A 15,137-nucleotide genomic window follows, 5' to 3' on the forward strand; every position below is an offset into this window, starting at 1 on the left:
TGACAAAGAAATTATTATTTTTCCCATTCCTTGTGGAAATGTTATCCTTTTTCTCACAGCTCATTTGGGTTTTAAAATCCACATAACAAGCTGCAAATGCTAAATTAGGCTTGGCCATACTAGGCATGACATTCCCCTCCTTGTAATGTGCACTTTGCTGACAGCTTCTGGGTTTGAATTTCCACTTGCAATAGTCTTGATCGCAAGGTCTATGTGCAAATATTAAAATGGCTCCTAATTTTGTGCATTGTGTCTTAAACATTTTATTAGCATTACAGCATTTCTTTGGTGAAGAATGAGTACATTCACCACACTTTACAAGTTCCCAAAAATCTAGTGTTTCACTCCATGTCAGCTTCCTGCCTAACTTTATCCAGGTCAATTCTGTCCCATTTCATCCACAATGTACCGTGATCTGTTCTTGTGGAAGAAAAGGACACTGACTATTGAGGGCAACTGCCAGCACAAAGCACCTTTCAATCAAGTTTTCAGACGTTTGAGCAGCATTTTTTGGGAAACTTGTTTTTCTATGTAGCTTAGTGAAAGTAACGTTCATCTTTTGTGTTTTTAGATCATTCAAGGGCAACATGCAAATGCTAAAGCACAGCGGTACATGTCATGCAAATTATTTAGTTATTGTTGCAGTTCATGTTACAAAGATGTAAAACCCAATTCCACAAAACGCTTTAATCTAAAATGAATAAAGCGTTTGTCAAGTGCATTTTAGGTAAGCAGGTAGAAATGTGTGTCATTGCAAGGTGATGAAAACAGTTATGTGTTATCAACCTATAGCCCAGGGCTCCTGCTCCACATTTAGGGTAGTAGAGTGAATAAATGTGGATAGAACTGTAATAGACTGGTAATAAAAAATAACGTTGTGCCTTTGGGATTAGGGGAATATTTTGATAATTCCTTTTCTTAGACAGGAATTGTAACATAATATCACTTTGACAAGGTTTTATTCTAAAGTTCTAGAGTCCTTGTTTGGTGATGGACATTTCTCATAACTTATGAAGAGACTTCACAAACCACAACACAGGCCATCATATTCACTAAAATTGCCCTCCCTTCAGCATTATTTAAATAGTTCATAACTGGGCCTCAGCAGCTGAACAAAGCCACATATTTTTCTACTACAGCTCCCCAAACAAAGACAGTTTTAGGACTACTAGTGAGGGAGCAACAACTTTAGAAACTTCTGAAAGCTCAAGGAGGATGTTCAAATTGTTAGAAGGGCCTTAACAACACACTCTTCTTTTTTGTCAGATTTACTTTTCTTTAGATCATGTCGCTCCACAATCTGAATTCACTAGACGATGGATAAATTAATTATTAACTACTCCAACAGTACTTTCACTGCAGAAGAGCTCATTTTGGCTGACAACATTGTCCTTTTCCTGCCGTTTGAATACTGCCAACTGTGGTGTTATTCCTCTGGGGATATATAAGGCTGCTTCATCATCTAATTTTATTTGGGCTGTAATCATTACAGTTATGTTGCCCTCCTGACTGAGAATGGTTTAATGCAATTGGCTTCTGTCTTTTATTGTAGGGATATTGCTTTCTCTTTTATATGTCAGTCGCATGCAGTAAAACGCTTTCGTCACGTTTTAACACTTAGGTAGAAAGATATTTAACATTTTTGATGGTGGTAGGGGCCAGAAATGTTGACATGCTGTGACATCGCACAGTAACAGTAAAAATATTTATAGTTTCTCTTTTAACTAGAATATATTACAATATTAACCTAGTAATGCTGACTTTTTCTCTATGCATTTTCTGAGTGGTCTTGCTGGCAATTATTGAATTGTATTTTAAAATGCATTTACCTTTGATGTGTCATAGATGTTTATAAATTTGTAAGTCAGTGGTGTCCAAAGTAATCATGCTAGGAGCCACAGAAGTGTATAGTCCCCGGCCATGAGCCTTTTTATTTAAGAGACTATTGTAATGGGTAAATTTGAAGCACTTTGTGCTAAAAACTGGAATCTGTAGTAAATAGTAGATGATTGTATCAGTATTAAACCTCACTCACCAGTATTGGTACTTTTATCACACACTATTGAAAAGAACTCAAATGTACATACTTTGCCTGCAGTTTGGCAAATTAGACACACTTTAGCTTGAAATATATAGTCATTTTGCCACCATGTCTGGAATCTCCTGCATTCACTATGTGGTTTTTGATTTCTTGATAATGTCGCCATGTCTAGTGTCTGTGACCTCTTTGGCATAGAAAATCTGTGTGTCTAAATTGTGATAATGACACCAAGCATTCACAATAAGATCTGCATTTGTATATAGTCAGTAGGACAAATATGATATGAATTCTAAATATAACTTAAGGTGACAACGCTAACAGGCTTTAGTTTTGACACCCCTAGTGTAAATCAATATGAGGCTCGATTGATTAGTGGATTTGAATTGTGCAATAAAGGTTTCATAAGTGCCTTTTTTTTGTAAAAAAAAAAAAAAAAAAAAAAAAGAAGAAAAAAAGGCCTGAGTCTTTATACTGGTCAGTGTCTGGTGTGACTAAACCTAGACTCCAGAGAGCTTTTGAGAGGCTGGCAAAGCAAAGGTGAGAGGCCACTTATGGAATGGATGTGAAAGAAAGAAATGAGATAAAGAGGTGCAGCCAGTCTGAAAGGACAGAGGGACCAAAAATTACAAACTACATCTGTGACTTGAATGACTGTCATCAGTCTATTCAGGGAATAGGAAGAAGAGACTGGCAAGAGAATGAAAGGAGAATTAAACAATGCATTATGACCTTTTTTTCAGTCCATCCAGAGCTCAGTTGTTCAGAAGTAATCTGTAAAGCAGATTTCGGCTTTCAGATTGGATGAAATCTGTCAAATTAGTTGTTCAAAAGAAAAAAAGGATTTTGAAATTGGATTAGATAACATAGTCCAATCTTGGTCCTGATCTGGATCAAACCGTCAGTATGTGTTGTTCAAAAAGATTGGGATACCTTTGATCCATTAAATCTGGATCATCCTGATCCCAGCATAAGGGTGGATTCAGGCTGGATTTCAGGAACAAAATGTAATAAAACTGTAACATTTCTAAAATAAGACAACATTTGTATCATGTAGAATACAGTATTAATATTTTGCACCTGATTTGATTCAATGATAAAGTAGATAGACACTAAGCCTTTCAGAACTGTTAAGTAAAATACATATATGAGTTTGTCCCTATAAAACAATCCCCCAAACAGTTGTCAATATCAAACAAAAATAATATATTTATTCTGTCACTAATCATCACTGTATATTAATTATCAACAATGACACAACCATCATAGATGAACCAGTCAAAAGTAGTTTCTAACAATTCCATCCCGCATTGCACGTCCAGTCAGTCCCTCATTCTGAGAGAACGCCAGAGGTTGGTTTGTGTCTTCAACAGGTTTAGGTGCATCATAAACATCATCACAGAGAGGGACATTGCGCCTGGTAGTGATGTTGTGCAGGACAATACAGGCCGGTATTATGTGGTGGTAACCCCATGCTGGCTATTCTACCTGTTCTTTACATAGCTGATAGCCTAACATTGTGATGTACTGTAGGCTACTTTAGAACCCTGGTAATCTGGATTTCGTAATCTTGAAAAGTTGTTATTTGGATAAAGGTGATCCAATCTAATTTTCGTTTCAAAACTGGCACAAAAGTAACATGGATTACCTGATCCTGGATATCTAAACATGAGATTTCCAGATCTGGATCATTCTGATCCAGATTAAACTTTTTGAACAACTGGGCCCAGGAGTCTGTATTTGTCAGTTTGCTTGTTTGTACTGATATTGATAAAACCAAACGCTTGCAAAGTGCTGAATAGAAATTAGTAGTAAGACACAAGTTAAAAATAAACCATATTAACTACAATAAAACAGGCCACTGCAGCCCTTTTTCAAGTCACTGATATTTTTGGAATAGTTTGGGATCCACTTTCATTTTCTTGTGACCCAAAAGGTTCTTAAACAGGTATTTAACAATCACTGTGGTTTATTAAACCAAACCGGATTTACATTTCATCAGCTTGCTCTCTGCCATGACTCACCCTTTCAATGACATTTCTTGATTAACTGTGGTCAAACTAAGAGCGCTGCTCTCCACAGTATCTGTAACTAGCATCTGACTCATCTGAGTTCATTTTCAGTTTCAAGCTCCAGCTGTTCAGTATTCTGTAGAGATGCTCCCCATGCAGCATTTTCTGGAATCATTTCATATTTATATTTACTCTCATCTTCCCTATTTGGAAGATTTATACTTGCTGTGTGTTCCAGCAGTTAGCGCCTGAAGAACTTACTGATAGAGACTTGTGTAACAATGTTGGCAATAAGATGTACTAAAAATTCAATTGAAAACTTAATCACGTCTGCTGATGTCTGATGGTGGGACCTAAAGCCACATTGGAAAAGAGAGTTGGGAAATAAAATGGTAACTGTAGACCCACGACCCACCTCACTGAGCTGTTTAATAAGAATTTGAGACACTTAAGCAATTTCCCTACTAATTAAGATAGTGGCCTCACCATCTCAAACAGTCAAAGCTTGCACTTGGCTTTTAGGACTAACTGACATTACTCCTGGTTCATCAAAGGTAACTCTCACAATAAATAACAGTACAGTAACATTGTTTTGTGAAAAAAAAGTGTCAAGCTTCATACAATTTAATAAGTCTTCCCTTAAAGGTGCAATATGTAATACTGACAGCTAGTGTAATAGTTACTGCAGTACAAATTCAAAATACTGCAGAGAGTGCTCTCCCCCGCCCCCTCCTCCCCAGACTCGAAGTTCATGGAGGTTTCCAGGCTGAGACCGCAGCATCCACAACAATGTTGCTAGACATCTTGTCTCACATAGCCAGACATTACTTTACAGCACAGCAGAGTAGCTAACATTAGATGCTGGCTATATTGACATTCATAAAAGCCTGTGCTCACGCGGAGCTCTGTACCCAACTGACAGACACACTTCCTCGGCTTAGAATTACAGTAGGAACCGCTAAAAATACCACTACCTTGCTGTCCTCTCCAGCCGACTGAACGCACTTTATTGGCTTAGAATTATGGCAACAATCTCTAAACACGCAGCAAACTCACAGTCCTCTCTTCCCGATTTACAGCCCCCTTCTTTTGGCTTCAAATAACACACCATTATCAACTATGGCAGCTGAACAGGCTACACGTTGTAAACAGCCGTGGCCCATTTGCCTGGTCCTCCGGTAATGTTAGCAGTTAGCAGAGTTAGCAGGGTTATCATGCCGGCGTTAGCCAGGACCAGTCGGCATCACTTTACTGGCTGTGTCTCAGTTGTTTTTGCAAGTAACCAACTCGGGTACTCTAGCTATATGATTCAATGTGAGTAGCTACACGAATGTTGAAATGACATAAAATGCCCGTCCCTTGTAGCCCTGATAAATTAGCCTGAAGCTAATGCTTACCTTTTCAGGAGGAAATTAGCCAACTCTGTGTCCTTTTGGGCTCTAAGCTGTCTCCTTCTTTTAAATACATTTCCAATATTTACCCGGGGTTTGGTCTCTCTGGTCACGCAACTGTTTAGGTCGGGTAGAATCTGTCAATGTTGATCCTGTTCGTTTGTTTGCTGCTTTCGTGGCTGTACTAACGTTACAGCTGTAGCGTGCTGGGATTACGTTTTTACAGGTATATCTGGCAAACTGGGCAGTTGATAACAACACACAGGCCAAAACACAAACATAAATTCCGTCACGGAACGGAAATTTCAAAAGTAGAAAATACTCACATTAGAACTGTCGTCAGAAAAGATTTCAACTAAGCATGTTTCCTTAATATCTGATGACGCATTGGGGTCATTTTTGGATTTATTACAGTAAATATATTACATATTGGACCTTTAAATTGGAATTAAAATGCAATGAAACAGAATAACCCATGGTTGTGAAAATTATTTCTCTTGCAAATAATTCAGCTACATGTGACTATTAAACACAAACTTTCTCACATACAATTGAGGCATTAGTTAAAATGCTCTAAACAAGTCACAGCACCTCTGAGAAAGCCAGCAGCCTCTGTTGACCTCTGCATTTTACATTGTGTGCAACAAGAATATTTATTTACTAGCAATCTGAGAAATTAAGCAAAGAAAAAAGGAATATAGTTAAAATGGGAGGGGTGAGGAGATATATGCATAATGTGCGTTGATGTGATATATCATTTTTTGACTTGTTGAACTTGAAAATTTCATTTCCACCTTGGGAACTCCCTGTGGAACTCCTAATATTTATTTGTGAGCACTTTTAGAGAGGCAGTGTGATCTCACAAATGGAGCACGAAATAGTGAAATGTAGGTTAAACCATAACTTAAATTTGAAGGAATACAATGACCAAAGATTTAAGGGGGACAATAAGAATAATGCAAGTTGTATTAATATGGTAAATTACGGTAAATAAATACTACTACTACTACTACTACTACTACTACTACTAATAATAATAATAATAATAATAATAATAATAATAATAATAATAATAATAATAATAATAATAAATAAATTATGGTAAATATTTCAGCCCAAGTTGTTACAAACTATATACAAGTGAGAGTTTTGCAGCAATAATACTGTGAAGGTAATCAGAGACTTTAACTCAGGAAGACAGCCCCTATCCTAAAATAACATAACTTTTCTTCCTGCTTAGAGCTGGAGGGAAGACTTCCTAGAGTCTTTGTCTGCTGTGGAGGCCTTTCTCTGAGGAGCTGCACTTTCCTAATCTCTGTGTGCCTCGTTTCAGAAACTCTTAAATTTTGCTCCAAGCTGCTTCGCTTGCTTTTGTAGCATTACAGTGATCTGGGCTATGTTACTCTGCACTGATTTGGAGAATGGATTAATTTGGAGTATTGGCAGCCTATTCTGGCCCTGCTGGTGTCTATTAATGTGAAGTCAATTGCTCCCTTATTAACAATCTAGTTTTACTGCAGTACAGTGGAAATTAGGACCATTGATGTCTTCTTTCCTTTCAAAATGAACATAGTTCCCTGTAGAATTTAGTTTTGTAGTATTTCATTCTTTTTCTTTTCATTAGAAAGGATACACCAGCATAACAGTGTTTGTAGATGCAAGTATGTATTCATTTTGTTGCTATAGTTAAAAGTGGTGGAGTGCATTAAAAGCATCAGTCTTTCAAACACAGACATTAGACCTCTACCCTTCTTTGGAATCTTAGCTCACAGATAAATACTGAATTAAAATGTAACATATCTTATTCCAGACACACCAGGTACATCTAACTGAAGAACATCATGACTGCACTCAGAGCTGTTGCTTCCAGGACACCCTACACAACAGGACTTTTCAGTAAAATGCTGAAATGTCCCTCATTATCTCGGACGATACTCAAATTTAGTGGGGAAGTTAGTACTTGTTTTTTTATAAGCAGCAGTTTATGAGGAATGCCTTTGTAGCAGGAACTGCAGCTTGTCACAGTCGAGTTTCTCATGGCCGCGACTAAGAAATCTAGACAGCATGTCATTCAAAACTTCTCACTGGGATCCTATTTTTATTGCAGTCATGGAAACAATTTGACATAGTCTTTCTATGTTGAGTGCATGGATGAAAGAAATGTATAACTGCTTGTGAATTCTCGAGTCAGAACCTAAATCAACTGAAGTAATCACAATCCACATTTCATGGTCTAATTATGTTCATACAGTTAAGTCTTTTGTTTGCTGATAAATCCACCCTGAGCCCCTAAATGGGTCTGTTTCAAACCAGCAGAACCAGCTGTTATATTAGCCTGTTGTTGGTGAGATTGATGGTAAGCTTGGAAAGTACTGGATATGATGTTGCAGGTGAAGGTTGCATTCTGGTGTGTGTGTGTGTGTGTGTGTGTGTGTGTGTGTGTGTGTGATAATTACTTGCAATACTTAAACAGATATATTAAAGTGTACTCAGTTCTGCCTTTCTGCTGCTTTTAGTATACTGCTAATGATTTACAACATTCTTTTTTTGAACAAATTGAACACTGAACTGACCACCAAAGGCACAAAAGAATGATCGTTTCATTTTAAAATAAAGTTTAAAGTTTTCTACTGATACTCTTTTTTTTAACTAAATAAAAAAATCCCTGAGTTCAAATTTTACAATGGTGATTAATAAAAACGATATATTGTGCAGCCCTAGTTTTTGGTGTAGATGACAATGTAAAGGACAATGTTTAGGATGCCAGAATTCACTGCTTAATGGGTCTTAAAGGACCTTATAGCACACAGGAGTTGACAACTTGATAATTCAACTCTAACATTAAAGGTGCTGTGGTTAGGATTGCAAAGATCCAGGACTTAGCCAAAATATTTGAACATGGACAACTTCTCAGTCCCTCCCCCCTTTCTGCTAAAGCCCAAAACAGTCTCCTAAGCCCCTCCCTCCACAATGGAGAATGAATGTGTGTGCATGAGCAGTGATTGACACAGAGTTAGATACCCCCCAGATTTTTTTTTTTTTTATTACCTGCTTCATGTAGTTCTACTCGAACATAGTCAGTTTAAGCAAATATGACAAAGTTAGTTTTATAAGTCTTGCCTACTGCACCTTTAATTTTCTAATTTTGACATGGACAATGCGCATCAACAAGTTATTGTATAAATATGTAAAAGTCATTTAAAACCACAATTTTTTAGATGTCATTAAAGACAAACAAGCAAATGTCTCTCCCATCCTCCCTGACAAGCTATCAGTGATCAAATTTACAGAAACTTTATAAAAGCGAATCTAAAGAAATTACACTTGAGAAAAACTGACCAGCCACTGGGTCACATCTCGCAAAAAAAACATGGAACATATGAATCCATGTATTACAAACTGTTAATCACAGGCCAGTCAGCTACTGACTTTACAAAGTTTGCACAAAAAGCTGAAAGATTTCTCTGAACATTGTATCACATTTTTTTAAAATTCTGATTCACACATGCACATTTAGTAGGAATTAAAATGACCGTACTGTAAATATATTTCAGATTAAATGTGTTAATTAGAACTCCTCTTTCTACAATCAACATCATTGATTATTCAACAATCTTTTGGGGATATCGGTTTTTAATGCCTCATTCTCATTATGTCTCATGCTGAAGTTTATTTTTTTATTTTTACATGAGCTCTGTCCCCTTAATCATCCCAAACTCTGGTTTGAATAAGGACTAAATTAGGTGTATCTTTTGAAATGCATGTTGAGGATACATGTTAGAATGCTGTGTATCTTTGTAAAGCCATGGAATGCCAAATATATTTCAATTGAGAGAGAAAAGTGAATGGTCACAGATATGTGATATTTAAGTCTTGGTAGAAAGTATTTGGCGCTAAGACTCTACAGGGAGATTTGTAACCGAGGGGCGCCTGCCCTGAGCAGCAGCAAGATAGATCCCCCCATGGAGTGCAGACTGGTGGTGCTGGAGGTGGCTGATGATTCTGATGAGGCTGATGGAGCACAACTGCAACAGCCATGACGTACATAAAACACATACACATAACACATAACTGTAGCATGAATGTACTAAAGGCAGAGAGAGAATCATATTTAAATAGAGGCAACAGGAGTATGATAGGCTAACAATGTAGGTGTGTCACTGAGCTATTGGATAGATGCGATCAGCTGATGTGACCAGCTTATGAGAACAGCTGATAAGATAATTGACTGCCCTGGACAGGTTTGTTAGAAATAATGAGTGAGCATGTGTGTGAAGATTGAATGCAGATGCATGAGAAATAAAGAAGGCCTAAGCATGCTAAAGTATAGTCTTCCTGACTGAACTTATGCTATAGCTTCATACTGTAACTGTACATACAGGTTCTTCAATAATTAAAGGAAAACGTAAATTTTTAATGTGTACCCTACAATGAAGATAAACCAGGGAGCAAAATTCACCGGGGAACCACAGCTGTATTGTGGAGCAGAAGAGATGTCCAAAGGATCCTGGGGCTATGGACAATGTATTGTGTAAAGTTACACTGTTGCGCTTCTTGTCAATGTAAATTATTGCTTTTTGAAAAGCAGAAATCTGTAAAACACATTTTAGAAACTTTTGTATAAGGAAATCGATAAATGTATGTAGTGGAAATGAACACAAGGTGCCTTCATTTTTTACTCCACTGCATTTGTTTCTCCCTGTATTGGCTCTTTGTTAGTTCATGTGAACAGTACAATTCTGTCTTATTTCATGTTTGAAAAATCACACCACTTTTTTATGTCATTGCTTCAGGATTACGATTTTTCACACACAAGGACTATATATCTGTGCCCCTTTGTCTGACTGAATTAGGTTATTGTGCTGATTTAATTTCCAGAGGGAACCACCCTGGTGGTAGGAAACATCATTTGCTAATTAACAAGAATGTCTCCTGGCGTTTTCAAGAAAATGACTGTGCTCCCAGAGGCTTGTTAAAAGTGAAGTTCTGAGAGAAAGCACAGCTGTAAACAGGAGTAATCTATAGTAACAGGTCCACCATTGGATTGAATTCTCCAACAAGTGCAAAAGTAGAGTGAAAAGCAAAGTGATTAAAATATGCCCTCAGTCAATGGTGTATTGTTCTAAACAACTGAGCTGCCTGCCCCCACGGTCCAGGTGCTTTACTTTTTCCGGTGATTCATTACTGGTTATTGGCTGTGTAACTACAACAGAAGAATTGAATTGGTCATTAAATGTGTGCGAATGTGTGCAAATACAAGAGCGGTGCTACTTTCCAAATGAAAAATGTCCTTTCCTATGGTTCAAGTGTTTCAAGAATGTTTCCATTCTTCTCCAAAAACATGTATTTGAATTCCAAATATCCAATTGAAGGTGAGGTTGTAGCCTGCTAATGTTATTGTGTTATTGCACTTGAACAACCTGTACAACATGTAGCTGGTGTCAGTGCTTAATTTGTAAAGTGGGAGGTCCCGGAGCGCAGAGGGGGGGTGGATCCGGTGACTCAAAACGGGGGTTGGAGGTAACGGAACAAAAAAAAAATTACACTGCCTACGTAGCTTCTCTGACTAAAAAACCTAAACAACGCTGTGTGTACATCAGGGCAATGTTTATTTTTATTTCAGAACATGCACTGCATGGGTGTGAAATGTAAAAAATAAATACACTGCAACAATCGTTTTCACAAGCAGCAATTATCCATATTAAATTAACCAAAAAACCCCACCGTGGTCTCCACATTCTTGATCGGCAGAAACATTTTTTCCTTGTTTGGGATCTGACTGGCCAGTGTATTTGAAAAAGTTAAGCAAACTTTGTTGTCTTTTTGACATTTTTCCCCTGAGTGAAATGAGGCTATAACAGCAATCTGATCAACCAGCACAAGCGCTTGTGTCACTTGAAGTGCAGCGCAGTGCTGTTGAAGTGCCTCCCCTCCCTCCGTCCCTCTCCCCCCTCTGTCTTACCCTGAAAATTCACCTCAAAACACATCGAAAATGCAAACAAAAGATTTTTGTGGAACTTCAATGGGGAATAAAGACTAACAAGACCGATAACAACATTGAACATTACACAAACAGTATATTTTTATTTTCTTTCATTTAGGCGATTCATTTTTCATAGTGACACAGGAGGTGCCGGATCTAATAAAAAAGGTTCCGGATCCAACATCGGAGGTGCCGGAACATGTTCCAGCGTGTTCCGGCTCAAATTAAGCCCTGGCTGGTGTATGAAAAGTTGTAGTTTTTTCCACTTTACAGAGTTTGTAACACTAAACATCAGGGTCAAGATTACTTCTCTAAATATGCATCTTAACACAAACATGTAACTACAGTACATGTTTGTGTTAAGCTGCATCTTGCTGCGAAGAAAAACAACTACATTGTTTAGTTTCATGTTCAAATTATCACCGAGAGATGATTTTACATGAATTAACCAGGTAACTATGACAAATTGTCAAGGCTTAAGAAAGTCTGGACAAGACACAGAGTTGTTAAAAATACTTTTAATGTAGACCGTATAATGACACTTCACTTTTTACAGCTGGAGCACACTAAAACAACCCATAAACTGTAGTATATTATACAGAATAGGTCCTTTGGCCGCACTCAAGTGCTCTTCCATGTTTTCATGGTACCATCTGTGTGGTGCTGAGGGGGCAGCCAATAGAGCCAGTTACAAATTTGTAACTGAAATTTGTTTCTCTGTTTTTGTGATTACATGCATCTTCTTTCTTCTTTTTTTGCTGCCGGCACACTAAACCCTACTATCAGCCTAATGTTTGTTTTCCTTTTAGTTAAAAAAAAGAGGTTAATCAGTTGAACAAACCAATTACAAAATGCTAAAAGCCAGAGTAGCTTTACAGACATTGTTTACCTGTCAGCTGGACAGGTAAATGGAGTCCACTAATATTGTGCTACAGTTGCTCATTGCCATTGACTAGTTTCTTTGTACACGGTATGCTACACTTGGATGGTATATCTAATACATGAAAATAAGTTGACACCGTTGGCGTTCACTAACTTGCAGAAACCTTATATCACCGTAAAAGGCAGTCATAGAGGTTTTCCACATTTAGAAAATGTTTCATGAACCTTGTACTTTTCCAGACTGCACTGAAATTATGTAAAAATACCACAATAAAACGGAATCACTGGTTCAACTATAATGTCATTTACTCCAACAAATGTGGCATTTTAGAGAGGTTTTTGCAGGACACTGGTGACACAGGGATTATATTTTACTGCACAAACAATGTATGGAAAACATTTAAATGCTCAGTAATTTTCCAATAACTGCATGGAGGATGTGAACTGACAATCACAGAAATTGTGAATATATTTAACAAGGCATAAACATTCAATGGTAGTCGACTATACAACATTGTTTGCATGAATACAAATCTCAGCTGAATTAATAGTCAAGTTTGAATAGTGTGAATAACAGATTTCTTATAATGGTGAAACAGTTGATTAAGTGATAGAACAGTTCGGTGCACTAGATCTACATATTTTGGAAAACAGTGCATAAAGTTGTTTGGAAGTGTTGGAATATTAATAGCTACGATTTGGACTTGAGAGTACATAAATACACCCCACTTCCCACTTATGTATCAGCTATGAGTGCAGCCTTGTCCTCGGCTGCTTGAAATAGTCAACCACATGAGTAAGACTTGCAGGCAGGTGTGAGCATCTTTTTACAGTATATTGCTGGCTGGGAAATCAGTGAAACAAATGATCAATTGCACTAGAGAACCTTATTTATTAAAAACATTTGCCAAGTGTGGCATGAATGTCCTTTTTCAATGAGTTCTTGGTAAGGTGCTTTAGCTGAGATCAGAAGTGGTGACCAATATTAAAACATATCTGTTTAATAGTTAACTAAAATACCACAACAGCAGATAAATATTGTCATGTAGTAAGTTGCTAGGGTCAATCAAACAAAAAAATGTTTATATGTATTTAGTTGACCCATTTATTTGAGTAGTAACAGGCAAATAAAAAACAATGTTTACATTCTTTCTGACAAGTGTATTAATTGGACACATCAACTGCTGTATCACTAGTTTCAGACTGTCCAGTCCAGATACTTTCAATAAATGTGAGCTTTGGAATTAAATCATATACATTTTTATTAAAGCTGAGAGTTTAAATATCTTCACACTGAAACTTTATTTGTTGGCATAATGGATAACTAAGATCAATCACAGTCCTAATACTGGGACTTCATCTACAGTATATTCTATGATAACCATACACATGCTGGTACTGATGAGAGGCACTATTACACCAATACAACACTGGTTCAACACTCTGCTGCTACTTTTCCTATTAATCATGGAAATGTATGTATCAGTAGGATGTCTGTTGGCAGTGACTTGGTTTGAATGCATTTGGAAGGTTTCCTTCAAAATGAGACATCTTTGAAAAGTGGCATTACATTCACAAAATTTAAATGGACTTTTTAATGGATTTTAAGGAATTTTGGTCAACAGTAACACTTTCACAGACTTTAGATTCTTCTATATTTCACAAATACTGAATGATAGACTTAGCTTATAAAGCTCTTCAAAATGAATGCAGCGCAGAGCATTTTGGAAACAAACCTGAATAACTTACATTTGGACAAGGATAGTCTTTTTCTCTGAATACAGTTCTTAAGTCAGTGATAGTCATGGCCATGGCCAATTGTGTGTGACCAGCTGATATCGCTCATGTTTTTTAGTTGGACTTATTTTGAATGACAATACAAATGTAAGTAATAATTTGGAATTAGATTATTATTAATAATAATAATAACTAATTTGTAGCTGATAATCAACTTTAACAAAGTGTGCTTTGAGATTTCAAAACATCAGTTATCCTCATTTAATTTAACTATGTTCTTCCTGAAAACTTTTTGTGATATATTGAGAACGACTAGATCTTCCATTTTAAATAAATAAATAAATATATAAACAAAATAGCTAGAATTTGGGCTGGTTAAAACTATTCAGGTAATTTATCTTAAATGTACTGTATCATTCCTGAGTACTGCACTTGATCGAACACTTACATAGCAGTGCCCCCCTTTTAAATATTAACAGTATACTGTATATAAATTGTCCAGTAAAGCATTTCATCAATAGCCAATTAATCACAGGCCACTCAACCTTGATTAGATAAATAAGGAAGGTTTTCTCATTTAGACAAAGTCGATTTAAAATAGAAATGCGCGACTTTTTATGTGGATGATCAGTGTTGATGATAAATGTAGGCTATTGAAACAATAAATTCCTCAGTGCGTGCTATATTGACCAAGAATGCTGCAGTTCGCAGCTGCAAAATCTGTTCTTCCTGAATCCCGTGACATGACAGTGACGTAGTTGGAGGCAAGGAAGAACTACAGGCTATTTCAGCTTGGATTTCGCCTCCAGGTAGCCAGGGGACGTACTCTAGATGTTGCTTAAAAACAGAACTCTCTTCTCTTTGCTTGTATTGCAAACTTTTTGCTACATTTCCAACAGTGAAAATGGCATTCGAAAATATGATTGCAAAGGATGTTATGAACGAGGATACATTTTACAGTGTTTTTGCTATCTCTCATATTCAGCCGTATTTATTTGAGCCACAGTATATGGCTGAAGAAATGCAGCGGAGAGAGGTAGAGATGCGGGAACCCTTCAGAACCTGAGCTGCTGCCAACCGAACAGCCAACAGAA

The sequence above is a fragment of the Sander lucioperca genome, chromosome 21 (genome assembly GCF_008315115.2).
Source record: "Sander lucioperca isolate FBNREF2018 chromosome 21, SLUC_FBN_1.2, whole genome shotgun sequence".
NCBI classification, from domain to species: Eukaryota; Metazoa; Chordata; class Actinopteri; order Perciformes; family Percidae; genus Sander; species Sander lucioperca.